The sequence below is a fragment of the Pseudophryne corroboree genome, chromosome 2, assembly GCF_028390025.1.
Source record: "Pseudophryne corroboree isolate aPseCor3 chromosome 2, aPseCor3.hap2, whole genome shotgun sequence".
In the NCBI taxonomy this organism is placed as follows: Eukaryota; Metazoa; Chordata; class Amphibia; order Anura; family Myobatrachidae; genus Pseudophryne; species Pseudophryne corroboree.
This window is the reverse complement of record NC_086445.1, coordinates 498,671,524-498,685,418: the sequence shown is the minus strand read 5'-3', so window position 1 is coordinate 498,685,418 and position 13,895 is coordinate 498,671,524. Positions and strand designations below refer to the sequence as shown.

General features: G+C 44.6%; 1 protein-coding gene and 1 pseudogene across 4 annotated transcripts in view; both read left to right on the top strand.

Moving 5' to 3' along the window:
- The first annotated feature begins 240 nt into the window (after positions 1 to 240).
- RASL10B (RAS like family 10 member B) overlaps positions 241 to 13,895 on the top strand; it is a 231,776-nt gene continuing 218,121 nt past the window's right edge. For all 4 annotated transcript variants that reach the window (XM_063953990.1, XM_063953989.1, XM_063953987.1 and 1 more), the window contains exon 1: positions 241 to 423. The gene's annotated coding sequence lies outside the window, so the exon portion shown is untranslated. The remainder of the gene's footprint in view (positions 424 to 13,895) is intronic.
- LOC135051903 (5S ribosomal RNA) lies at positions 7,340 to 7,458 on the top strand (annotated as a pseudogene).

The window sequence follows — 13,895 nt, the reverse complement described above, 5'->3', positions numbered from 1 at the left end:
TAATAGTATTTCATAGCGATGGGCACACAGTGTATTATATATATACAGTAAATGGTGATGATTTATTATTAACTTCCCAATTGTTACTTTCTCTCCCACCTGATATTTGCGCTGCTTTTGCATGTCTTTATTTATTTGTTTTCCCAGGTGTAGTGTAGTAGTACCGTAGTAGTAGCTGCCTGGAAACACGCGTCTCTGTAGGACCCCGCGGAGCCGCAGCGGAGGACATGCTAGCCACGCCTCTCTGCCAGGCTCGTGCTCAGGGGAGGGGGGAAGCGGCCAGCACAGTGTGTGCTGCACACAGCAGTGACTGAGTGAGAGCTGGATGGCGCGAGGGCGCACGGAGGAGGCAGCAGCAGAGCGCCGCGCGGTCACCGTGGGAGCAGCGGAATCGGACGGCTCGAGGAGGCGACCAGGCTGAAGGTAAGGGTGCCGGATTGGGGAGAGAAGGGCAGGGGGGGGGTCACGAGTGATCTGTATAGCAGCTCCGCTTCATGTCATCAAGTAGCGGGTGCAAGCTGTACAGGGGACGCACATTGTTGCGGCGCTGCAGCGCATGTTCCCAGTAGTGACCCCACACATAGCAGAGCGGCTGCACCAGGGAGAGGGGCTGGCTCCCCGGCAGCGCTGCTGTGTCTGTGTTTGTATTGTACATGTGCGCCGCCGTGTCATTATGCCCAGATTGGATGGAGGGCTATGGTGAGGATAGCATTGCTCCATTACCCCAGCTGCTGCAGGAGAAACCTATGGAGCTGTCCACGTACCCGGTGCTGATGTCCCCAGTGCACACACACATACATACGCACACATTCCATGTCCCCAAGTACCGGCCCGTGTGTGTGTGTGTGTGTGTGTGTGTGTGTGAGAGCGCAGGGCACATTCCTCTGCCCCTCATCACCCCCCTGTCAGCAGGTGTATGTGAGCTGTGTGTGTGTAGCCCTGCCTAGATGGTAGAGTAGCTGGGCTGCTGTGACACTGTCACCTGTGTAGCTGACAGAGGCATGGATGGGTGACTGGCATGCCCTGTGACAAAGTGTCACACACCGCCTTCTGTAGTGTGTGATATCTGATGCACACATCACCCCCAGCCTTTGCAGATAACGCCATAAATTCCTCTAAACAGGCTACTTTCTATCACTAAGCGCTGCGAATAGACTTTATATTCTGCTGGGTGGGTGTGTCATAAACATAAAGAGCAGCTACTGTACTGTACAGGTAGTAGCCAAATAGTTAATGAAACAGCAATACATAGAACAGTATGCATGGATATTGGTTGGTATTTTAAATCTTTGTGCTACATCTATTATACAGCTTTGCGTGTAGGGTCTTTGTTTATATAACATGCACAATTTAGATATCTGCAAAATCCTTAGAATCTGGGGTCACAATGTGCTTCCAGCCTTTATGTTTAATGCGTGCATCTAGTCTCGCAGAGTTGAACGCTTGCACTGTTTTCATTTGTGAAATGCCACCCTTATTCCTCAGAGGGCATTTTAGTGTTGCATTATAATACTACAAGTACATACTGCAGAGTGCCTGTGATGTAGTGGGGAAAAAGCAAAACAGTGCAGACATGTTTTCTGTCTCAGCAGCTTGATATACTCCTGAATGTATTGCTATACGCACCCCTATTCACAGCTGCCAGTGATCTCTCACACGTGCATGAGATGATGTATGTGTTGCTATGCACATGTATTATTGTACGCTTTGGTAATTGAAAGCAGCATCCTTATAAATAGGGACATGTAGTGAAGATTGGCAATACTGTTCATGTAATAGTCATGTTTTTATTAGCGGAAATAATGAATATTTGACTGCAATTGATATCATTACTTCCATATTGCCTGGTTAGTCATTTGAGACTAAACACATACAGCCTTGCAATTACTTTAGATGAATAAGGTATTTGTGTATAGTACAAATGTAATTATATCTTCCACCAATAGTAGGATATTCCTGTCTTTGTTTAGCAAAGTAAAAAGGTGCCTATTGAGCTTGCCTAAGCCGTCTGTCTGTATACTATTTAAACGGACCAATTTGCTGTAACCCTAGCAATTGGAAAGACAATTTATTACATTTCTTAAGTTCCAAGGCAATCAAAAGTAAAATTTATATGTTTATCACCGGACCATAGCATTGTTTGTAGAAGCTGCACCTTTTTGCTATCTTATATTTGGGAGAACAGAAATATTTTTATTAAAGTAACTTCCTGTTTTGTGTGAAATGAATGAAAATACATGTATTGGACTATGCAGCCCTTTATCAGAAAAATGTACATTATTGTGATGAATTAAAACAGGCCTATTACCAAAACTCTAAACTTGTTCTGCTCATGAAGGTTGAAAAACCACGGAGTCAATTAAGTGGTTCTGTTCCTGATAATTAGGTTGCTGTTAACTGGAATTATTTTGTTATGTATTAGTTAATTTAGATTAATTTGATTATCTTAATACTGTAGAACTTCGCATTGAGTTGTGTGAGATCCTTGCTCATCTGCATTGTGGTCTCATTGGCTGAAAGTTGTGTGCACCAATTAGAGAAAGCCAGTGATGTACTGTACATGTCTCTGCTTAAGAGATGCTGACTCGTCAGGTTCTCTAGGTAAAACCTGTATCCATTGGCAAAACGATTATGTTGTGTTCTAGTGCCATCCAGAACGTGGATGAAGTCTGAGCATCGGTATATAGATGCAGCCAGTAAGCAGAGAATGGTACACATAGCTGGAGACTGCAGAGGTTAAAAGTGGCATGCAGAATAGACTGCTGCTTTCTCTAGAGGCCTGTGTAATGAAGGAAGTTCACCTTTTCCTTGAGATATACAGCATGGGAGCTGTGATATAAATGTATTGGTCACTGCTCAGTGCACCATAGTGCGGTCTTCCTTTACTGGGATAATTTCCTTGAACATGAGTTAAATCTCTCTTGACAAGTAGTGCTGTAGATCATAACATACTGACCTAGGATCAATGAATAATTCACGGCCCATCCCAGTATTTAAAATGCTGAGTCTGTGCAAGGTCTCCAAGGGCTCATTGTTCTGCTGTACAGGCCCGTATAAACTGGATACATCTATAAACATGTTATATTGTTATACATTGACCTGGCAAACATTGTTATTTTATTGTTTCTCTAAAGGTCACTAAGAGAATGACTTGTAACAAAAATGTAGATACAGTACATTGTGTTTAAATTAATAAAAAACATCTGAGACGCTTGATATTTTTTCCTTATGCTTCAAGTTTATCTACAGTAGAAACCACTTTATATTATACTAGAGTAAGAGTACATGTATACCATCTGCTGACCAAATGAGTGATAAGAAGAATATAGGCCCAAACACACTAGAAGATTTTTTTTCCAGCAATTCGATCGATAACAACGGCTTTGAACGATCTATCATTCAAATCGTCTAGTATGTACACAGCGAACGATGAACGATGCGCACTCCCCATGCTCGTTTGAAGCAGGACGTCCGTCATCCATGCACGTAGCTGAATCTTCTCTATGTCACTGATGAAATCACACATATTGGCATGTGAGTACGCAACGAACGATGTCCAATGTAGGTGATTTGACCAGTTTGAAAGATCTGGAACTGATGTGTGCACTGGCCACCATAAACAAGGTGCTAAAGCCAATTCACAAACGATCCCCAGCAGATCGTTCGTCGTTCAGATTGTTTGTAAAAAGTCTCAGTGTGTACACTCAATATCGTTTGTCAGGGACTCCGGGTAGTTAAAGGAAAATCGCTCATCTTCCAAATTGTTCACTTTTCACATCTTTCAAGTCTTCTAGTGTGTATGGGCTTTATCACTTATTCATAAATCTGCCCATTTAAAGCTGGGTACACACTGGAACGACCAGCAATCGTTTCAACTTTACTGGTGAGTTCCCTTGAGCCCAGAACAAGTGAGATTGAGCTTACACACACTGCAATCTTGCTAAAGACCGAGTGATATAGGGGGTCATTCCGAGTTGATCGCTCGCTGCCGTTTTTCGCAGCATAGCGATCATGCTAAAATCTGGCTGTTCTGCGCATGCGTATGGGCCGCAGGGCGCACGCGCCAAGTAATTTCACACAAAACTAAGGGTGTGTACACACGGTGAGATTCGGACTTAACCGATTCTCAATGTGCGACGGTGGGGTCTGGGTCGGCACTTAGCCAGTATCGCAAGCACATAATGAGTGTGCTTGCGATCCTGGTACTGTGCGATTTTGGCTAAGTGTCAATCTTGACTATCTCTTCTATAGAGATAGTCAAGATTGACTTGCCTGCACAGTCTATTTTTTCTGCCGATGCCGACCGCGCGGGGCCGCGCATCGGCATCGGATCGGGATCGCAAGGTGACTGTCACCTTGCGATCTGCACTATCTTTTCTTCCGATTCTGACTATATAGTCAGAATCGGAAGAAAAGATCTCACCGTGTGTACACACCCTAAGCAATTTTACACAGGATCAAGCGACGCTTTTCAGTCGCTCTGCTGACCGGTGTGTGATTGACAGGAAGTGGGTGTTTCTGGGCGAAAACTGACCGTTTTCCAGGAGTGTGCTAAAAAACGAAGGCGTGTCAGGCTAAAACACAGGAGTGGCTGGGGAAACGGGGGAGTGGCTGGCCGAACGCAGGGCGTGTTTGTGACGTCAAATTAGGAACTAAACGGACTGAAGTGATCGCAATCTAGGAGTAGGTCTGGAGCTACTCAGAAACTGCAGGGAAATATTTTCGAGCAGTTCTGCTAATCTTTCGTTCGCAGTTCTGCTAAGCTAAGATACACTCCCAGAGGGCGGCGGCCTAGCGTTTGCAATGCTGCTAAAAGCAGCTAGCGAGCGATCAACTCGGAATGAGGGCCATAGTGCATTGTTTGGTTGCATGCAATTTATCGCTGCTCTTGTACACACTAGAACAACCTTCATGCCACTCCGTTCTATGGGGGTAATTCCGAGTTGATCGCAGCAGCAAGTTCGTTAGCAATTGGGCAAAACCATGCGCACTGCAGGTGTGTGTGTGTGTGTGTGTGGGGGGGAGGGGGGGGCAGATATAACATTTGCAGAGTGAGTTAGATTTGGGTGGGTTATTTTGTTTCTGTGCAGGGTAAATACTGGCTGCTTTATTTTTATACTGCAATTTAGATTTCAGTTTGAATACACCCCACCCAAATCTAACTCTTTCTGCACATGTTATATCTGCCCCTCCTGCAGTGCACATGGTTTTGCCCAACTGCTAACAAGTTTGCTGCTGCGATCAACTCAGAATTATGCCCTATGTAGTAGCATGAAGGTGACCTCAGAATGGTCCGACATATCATTTTGCCAGTTTGCGATACACACTGCATGATAGGCACCAAATCACTAGCGATATCGCTAGGTTTGATGTGCCGCACATCAATCCTGATGGCGGTGCATGTGACCGCGGGAGTGCACATATTGAGCATATACACTGAGCGATGTATGCAATTTGTACAGAGCAGCAGATTGTGCTGACATCGTTCCATTTTGTACCAGGCTTATCTCTCCCCACTTTTTCTCTCCTATGCTTAGTAAATAGATCCCCAAGTGTCTATATTTCTAAGAACCTCTTGTCCAGTTTGTCTTTTTTTTATTTTAGCGTTAATGTCAGTATGATATCAATCTTCTGCCAGATGGGGAATGGACAAAAGAGGAAGACAAACAACCAGATCAGTTCATTGTAAAGATCTGAGTTAGCAGGGAAGAAGATGCCTCTTGAAAATCATGTCATTGGTCATCCACTTTTAAAAAAGCTCATCTCTGTGCCCCTCTCCTCTGGTCCTATACAATGTGCTTTGTAATTGATTGGTATTGTAAGTTAACCCTTTATTTACAGTAATGCGTGGGCGTATGTTACTGTATATATACAGTACATACAAATCTGTTGGATACAGCTCTATGAAGGATTGTTCTTTGATTAGTACTAAGCATCACTGTCTCTCAATTTTAAATCAGGAACTACTGTACATTATGAATTATTTTCTTGATACACAGACACTTTATTCTTCCTTCATAACTACAGTACCAATGAAGGCCATCTGCAATGCTGAAAATAGTCCACCTCCAGCTCTGAGAAGTAAACATTTCTGCATTTTATTTTATTTTTTTCGCTGTCCTGCCACTGTATGTGTAGTGATATAGGTGCTGGTACATTTCCAGTGATGGATACAAGAAATGGTAAAATCAGTTATTTTGAGATACTTATGAATAACCATGTAAAAACATTGCAACTTTTAATTTTGCATTTTTTATAGGATTTCAAGGAATGTTTGTTTGTAAGCAAGGTCATGTTCAATTTTGTTATCTACTACAGTGAGGTGTTTGGATGAAACAGCAAGGGAAAGATAGTAAGGGATACGGTCATTAGGTCGACACCACTTAGGTCGACAGTAATTAGGTCGACCACTATAGGTCGACATGCATTAGGTCGACAGGGTCACTAGGTCGAAATGGTCATTAGGTCGACACGTACTAGGTCAACAGGGCAAAAGGTTGACATAAGTTTTCATATTTAAAAAAATGTTTTGGACTTTTTCATACTTTACGATCCACGTGGACTACAATTGGGAACGGTAACCGAGCGCAGCGAGCCATGCGAGGGGACACGGTGCACTAATTGGGGTTCCCCGTCACTTTATGAAGAAAACAACACCAAAAAAAGTAAAAAAACTCATGTCGACCTAGTACATATCGACCTAATGACCATGTCGACCTAGTGACCCTGTCGACCTAATGCATGCCGACCAATAGTAGTCGACCTAAGTTTGTTTCGACCCAACGACCCATACCCGATAGTAGGAGTAGGGATGCAGAAAGCCATCAAGATGACATGGGTTAAACAAACTAACAAATATACTAACTACCTAGTAGGCCAACTTTCTCTAAAATATACTATATTTGCAAAGTGATTGCCCTGTAATACTCCTTTCAGTCTAGCATAAAATTTACTAAAGAGGTGTGAATCTGCACAAGATATGATATGAGTTATATATGTTACATCACAGAAAAACCAACATACAGCTTATAGTCAAATAGGTTCGAAATTATTTGTGGCGTTCTGCAATGCTTATGGTAACAGAGCGCCACCTAACTTAGGGACAGCAGAAATACCCCCCTCATTTCTGTCTTATCCGCTTCTGATCACCCTCTTATTTTCGATGTTTGGACAAGATGACTGTACAGCAGAAGTGTTAGGAAATCTGGACCTGGCTCCTGTTTTTTTTCAACACAACAGTGCATATCCATACAAAACTCCAACCACTGATGTTTATTATTTCATTTTATTCTAATCAGTCCTTTGTGTCCGGATTGATGTTATGTGTCAGAACCCACTTACCTATGGTCAAACCGCACTGGGTACGCCCAATCTCGTCTGATCTTGGAAGCTATTCACTGCAGGGCCTGGTCAGTACTTGGATGGGAGATCACCGAGGAATACTAGGTACCGTAGGTATTACTCTTACGTCCTAGAGGATGCTGGGGACTCCGTAAGGACCATGGGGTATAGACGGGCTCCGCAGGAGACATGGGCACTATAAAGAAACTAAAGAAAGGGTGTGCACTGGCTCCTCCCTCTATGCCCCTCCTCCAGACCTCAGTTAGTTATGTTCATCAATGCACTCGAGTTCTTGGAAAAATGGTGTCAGCCTACGATGCCATCCCCTTCGGCAGGTTCCATGCGAGGACATTTCAGTGGGACCTTCTGGACAAGTGGTCTGGGTCCCATCTACAAATACATCAGAAGATAAGCCTGACCCCAGGGCCAGGGTGTCTCTCCTGTGGTGGCTGCAGACTGCTCACCTTCTAGAGGGTCGCAGGTTCGGCATTCAAGACTGGGTTCTGATAACCATGGACACGAGCCTCCGAGGATGGGGAGCAGTCACACAAGGAAGGAATTTTCAGGGACTATGGTCAAGCCAGGAGGCTTGACTACACATCAACGTACTGGAATTGAGGGCCATATACAACGGCCTACGACAAGCGGAGAATCTTCTTTGCGACCTACCGGTTCTGATTCAATCAGACAACGTCACAGCCGTGGCTCATGTAAACCGCCAAGGCGGCACAATGAGCAGAGTGGCAATGGCGGAAGCCACCAGGATTCTTCGCTGGGCGGAAAATCACGTAAGCGCTCTGTCAGCAGTCTTCATTCCGGGAGTGGACAATTGGGAAGCAGACTTCCTCAGCAGACACAATCTCCATCCAGGAGAGTGGGGACTTCATCAAGAAGTTTTTGCAGAGATCATTGGGGACTTCCTCAAGTAGACATGATGGCGTCACGCCTCAACAAGAAGCTTCGGAGGTATTGTGCCAGGTCAAGGGACCCTCAGGCAGTAGCGGTAGACGCCCTGGTGACACCATGGGTGTTTCAGTCGGTCTATGTGTTCCCTCCTCTTCCTCTCATCTCAAAAATATTGAGAATCATAAGACGAAAAAGAGTGCAGACAACACTCATTGTTCCAGATTGGCCTCGAAGGGCCTGGTATTCAGATCTTCAGGAAATGCTCACAGAAGATCCGTGGCCTCTTCCTCTCAGGGAGGACCTGTTGCAGCAGGGGCCCTGCATGTTCCAAGACTTACCGCGGTTACGTTTGACGGCATGGCGGTTGAACACCGAATCCTAGCTGGGAAAGGTATTCCGGAAGAAGTCATCCCTACGCTGATAAAGGCTAGGAAGGAGGTGACGGCGAAACATTATCACCGTATCTGGAGGAAGTATGTATCTTGGTGTGAAGCCAAGAATGCTCCTACGGAAGATTTCCATCTGGGCCGTTTTCTCCACTTTCTACAGACAGGAGAGGATATGGGCCTGAAGTTAGGCTCCATTAAGGTACAGATTTCGGCCCTATCTATTTTCTTTCAGAAGGAATTGGCTTCTCTCCCAGAAGTCCAGACTTTTGTAAAGGGAGTGCTGCACATCCAGCCTCCTTTTGTGCCCCTAGTGGCACCATGGGAGCTTAACGTGGTGGTACGGTTCCTAAACTCTCACTGGTTTGAACCGCTTCAGACGGTTGAATTAAAATTTCTCACTTGGAAAGTGGTCATGTTGTTGGCCTTGGCATCTGCGAGGCGGGTGTCCGAATTGGTGGCCTTGTCTCACAAGAGCCCCTATCTGATTTTCCATATGGATAGAGCGGAGTTGAGGACTCGTCCTCAATTTTTGCCCAAGGTGGTTTCATCATTTCATATGAACCAGCCTATTGTTGTGCCTGTGGCTACGGGTGACTTGGAGGACTCCAAGTCCCTGGATGTAGTCAGGGCCTTAAAAATCTATGTAGCCAGGACCGCTCGGGTTAGGAAAACAGAGGCACTGTTTGTCCTGTATGCAGCCAACAAACTTGGCGCTCCTGCTTCAAAGCAGACTATTGCTCGCTGGATCTATAACACGATTCAGCAGGCGCATTCTACGGCTGGATTGCCGTTACCAAATTCGGTAAAGGCCCATTCCACTAAGAAGGTGGGCTCTTCTTGGGCGGCTGCCCGAGGCGTCTCGGCTTTACAGCTTTGCCGAGCAGCTACCTGGTCGGGTTCAAACACTTTTGCAAAGTTCTATAAGTTTGATACCCTGGCTGATGAGGACCTTGCGTTTGCTCAGTCGGTGCTGCAGAGTCGTCCGCACTCTCCCGCCCAGTCTGGAGCTTTGATATAAACTCCATGGTCCTTACGGAGTCCCCAGCATCCTCTAGGACGTAAGAGAAAATAAGATTTTAAACCTACCGGTAAATCTTTATCTCCTAGTCTGTAGAGGATGCTGGGCGCCCGTCCCAGTGCGGACTATTTTCTGCAAGGCTTGTATATAGTTATTGCTTGCATAAGGGTTATGTTACAGTTGAAATCAGTCTTTGCCTGATACTATTTTGTTCATACTGTTAACTGGTTGCGTATATTCCAGGTTAAACGGTGTGGATGGTGTGGGCTGGTATGAATCTTGCCCTTGGATTAACAAAAATCCTTTCCTCGTACTGTCCGTCTCCTCTGGGCACAGTTCTCTAACTGAGGTCTGGAGGAGGGGCATAGAGAGAGGAGCCAGTGCACACCCATTCTAAAGTTTCTTTATAGTGCCCATGTCTCCTGCGGAGCCCGTCTATACCCCATGGTCCTTACGGAGTCCCCAGCATCCTCTACGGACTAGGAGAAAAAGATTTACCGGTAGGTTTAAAATCTTATTTTTACTCTTTCACACAGTACAGAATTTTGGGACACCCATACACAGCCCAGACTACCAACTAAATTGGAATATCACACTGAGCCCAAGTGAGCTAATTCTCCCTGAATTATTTCCCAAGGGATTTACTATTCTTACTCTTTCTATTTAAAGAGAACATATATTTTCGCCTATACATCATTTTCTCCTTTAATTATAGCATTTTTGCAGCCATGTGATTATATACTAGCACCTGCTTCCCCCTTTTTCTTACGTGTATTTCATTAAAAGTTAAATTTTACCTAATTCATTCATCAATTACAAAAGTGTGCCCTGAAAAAGACATATAGTTGCTCTTGTGTAACAGAAAGGATCTGACACCCAAGGCGCAAAACACACTTGTGCAGCCACCTGGGAATGGGAAGGGCCACTTCACCCTTATGTAAAAGACAAATTCAAACAGTGAATTCCCAAGTCTAAAGCGCTTGGTGTGGTTTCATACAGAAAGGATTATTCTTTGATACTTATGTCCATATAATCTCTTTGGATGACGCACTCTTCTGTCTTTCTCAGATGTGACATATTTCTTGTAATATATCATGTGTGATTCCACATATAAAGGTATCTTTAATGACTGGTGTAATATTTTTTCAGATGAAGATGCGTACCATGGCCCTCATTCCGAGTTGTTCGCTCGCAAGCTGCTTTTAGCAGCTTTGCACACGCTAAGCCGCGGCCTACTGGGAGTGAATCTTAGCATAGTAGATTTGCGAACGAAAGATTAGCAGATTTGCGAATAGACAGTTCTTAGCAGTTTCTGAGTAGCTCGAGACTTACTCTGCCACTGCGATCAGTTCAGTCAGTTTCGTTCCTGGTTTGACGTCACAAACACACCCAGCGTTCGCCCAGACACTCCCCCGTTTCTCCAGACACTCCTGTGTTTTTCCCAGAAACGGCAGCGTTTTTTCGCACACACCCATAAAACGGCCAGTTTCCGCCCAGAAATACCCACTTCCTGTCAATCACACTACGATCACCAGAACGAAGAAAAAACCTCGTAATGTCGTGAGTAAAATACCAAACTTAATAGCAAATTTACTTGGCGCAGTCGCACTGCGGACATTGCGCATGCGCATTAGCGACTAATCGCTCCGTTGCGAAAAAAAATAACGAGCGATCAACTCGGAATGACCACCCATACTCACTCTCAATCAGATGGTAATCCTCCTATTGGTTTCTTTATGGAGTGTTTTTTTCAAGCCTGTAGGAGGCGTCTCTGTGCCGGTCCAGGGAAGAGTTCCTGTAGGAGGCGTCTCTGTGCCGGTCCAGGGAAGAGTTCAAAATCCATTAGACTCTCCCCCCCCCACCCCCACCAGGCTCCAGCTCGTCCGTGAAGCTGCTTTCGGATTCGGCTCTGACGTCACACCGGAAGTGACGTGCGCCGGGTCCCGCCACTGGAGCACAGTGGCACAAGTCAGGGCAGCCGGAAGATGTTACACAAAGCACTTCCGTCGGAACTGACCCGGGATGCGGTACAGTGTGAATGGTAAGCCGGGTCAAGGTGACCCAGCACCCGTTCTCTGTGTAGGAGGAGGTGGCGCTTGGAGATGACTATCTCCAAGTGCCGCCTTCTGTAGCGTCGGCGGTGATGTCACCAACCCAGCAATATGCCGAACGGGCCGCAAGTTTGAAAGGGGTCTCAAGCCAGGTCGTACCCGGGAAGCACCTGTGTACAAATTCCTCGGGTGTGACTCGGCTCTGCCAATCTGAAAGGGGTATTAGTAGATGTTGACACCAGGAGCACATCTGACGTTCTGCTTACTTCATCAGATCAGTGGGATGCTATTTTTTTATGAGAGATTATGCAGTTGTTTAAACATACTTGGATTATCGTTCTTGATCCATGAGAGCTAGTGATAGTGGGGTCTATTCATGAAGCAGTGAAAAGAGTGGAGAAGTGAGCCAATGGAGAAGTTGCCCATGGCAACCAATCAGTGTTGAGGTAACATTTGTAAAGTGCATAAAATTGCATAAATCTATAAAATTATATGTAGCAGCTGCTTGGTTGCCATGGGCAACTTCTCCACTGGCTCACTACTCCAATCTTTCACTGCTTCATGAATTGACCCCTATGAGAGATAATACTCTGAAAGCAAACATGAAGGGAATTCTGGCCATGGAGGTGAAACCAGATTGGCCCCAGTTTGCACACAAACTTTGGTCTATGGGGGTCATTCCGAGTTGATCGCACGTAGCAACTTTTTGCTGCCCGTGCGATCAACTAGACGCCGCCTATGGGGGAGTGTATTTTTGCATAGCAAGGCTGCGATTGCTTGTGCAGCCCTGTTATGCAAAAAATGTTTTGTGTAGAACAACAACAGGGTAAGAGTTACTTTCCCCTCTGCGATCAGTCCAGCGTTGCAGGTCCCGGAATTGATGTCAGACATCCGCCCTCCAAATGCCTCGACATGCCTGCGTTTGGATCTCCACACCCAGAAAACGGTGAGTTGACACACGGTTCAGCCTTCATCCTGTTAATCGACTTGTGGTTGCGCAATGCGGCCACCGCGCAATGCGGCCGCCGCGCATGTGCAGTTCCGACCCGATCGCACGGCTGCGAGGAAGCGCAACATGCGATCGGGTCGGAATGACACCTATGTGTGCAGTAGTACCATTAGAAATAGTACTTTGAGTTGTACAAACGAACAGAATAAACAGATACTGGTTGAGTATCCCTTATCCAAAATGCTTGGGACCAGAGGTATTTTGGATATCGGATTATTTCGCATTTTGGAATAATTGCATACCATAATGAGATATCATGGCGATGGGACCCAAGTCTAAGCACAGAATGCATTTATGTTACATATACACCTTATACACACAGCCTGAAGGTCATTTTAGCCAATATTTTTAATAACTTTGTGTATTAAACAAAGTGTGTGTACATTCACACAATTCATTTATGTTTTATATACACCTTATACACACAGCCTGAAAGTCATTTAATACAATATTTTTAATAACTTTGTGTATTAAACAAAGTTTGTGTACACTGAGCCATCAGAAAACAAATGTTTCACTATCTCACTCTCACTAAAAAAATTCTGTATTTCGGAATATTTGGATATGGAATACTCAACCTGTACTGTAAAACAGAAACTGTACTCTGTAGCAGGTAAATGAATGGAGAAAAAAAACAATATTAATGTCATTAAGCTTTTAGGGAGTCAGTATTGTGTCTTGTTCTAGTATTGGTATTTTGGTAATACAATGTATGAGAATAGGACAGACAATGCAAACCAGTGTTTCCAATTTTACTAGCACTTAACAGCATTGCTGCAGCTTTGCATGTCACTGAAGAGTGTTTTCATAATTTACATGAGTTTTCTGCAGGTGAACACTATTATGTGTGCGATTACATTTTATGTGGGAATTTCTCTACTGGGCTAAGTTTATGGGAGCTATATAATAATAATAATAATAATAATAATAAGTATAATATTATTATTGTTATTATTATTATTATTATTATTATTATTTATATAACCTTTTTTTTTCCCAATAGGACTCAAGGCGCTTAACAGATACTACTAGGGTATTCAATTATCCGCAAATTCGCGGCAATTTTTCGCCCGGAAATTTTTCGCGGCAATCGGGCGAAAATTGCCGCAAAAAAGCTCAGTTTTTCGACCTATTTAATTCCAAACGGGTTTCACGTGAAAATTCTTGCAGTGAAAAGTGCA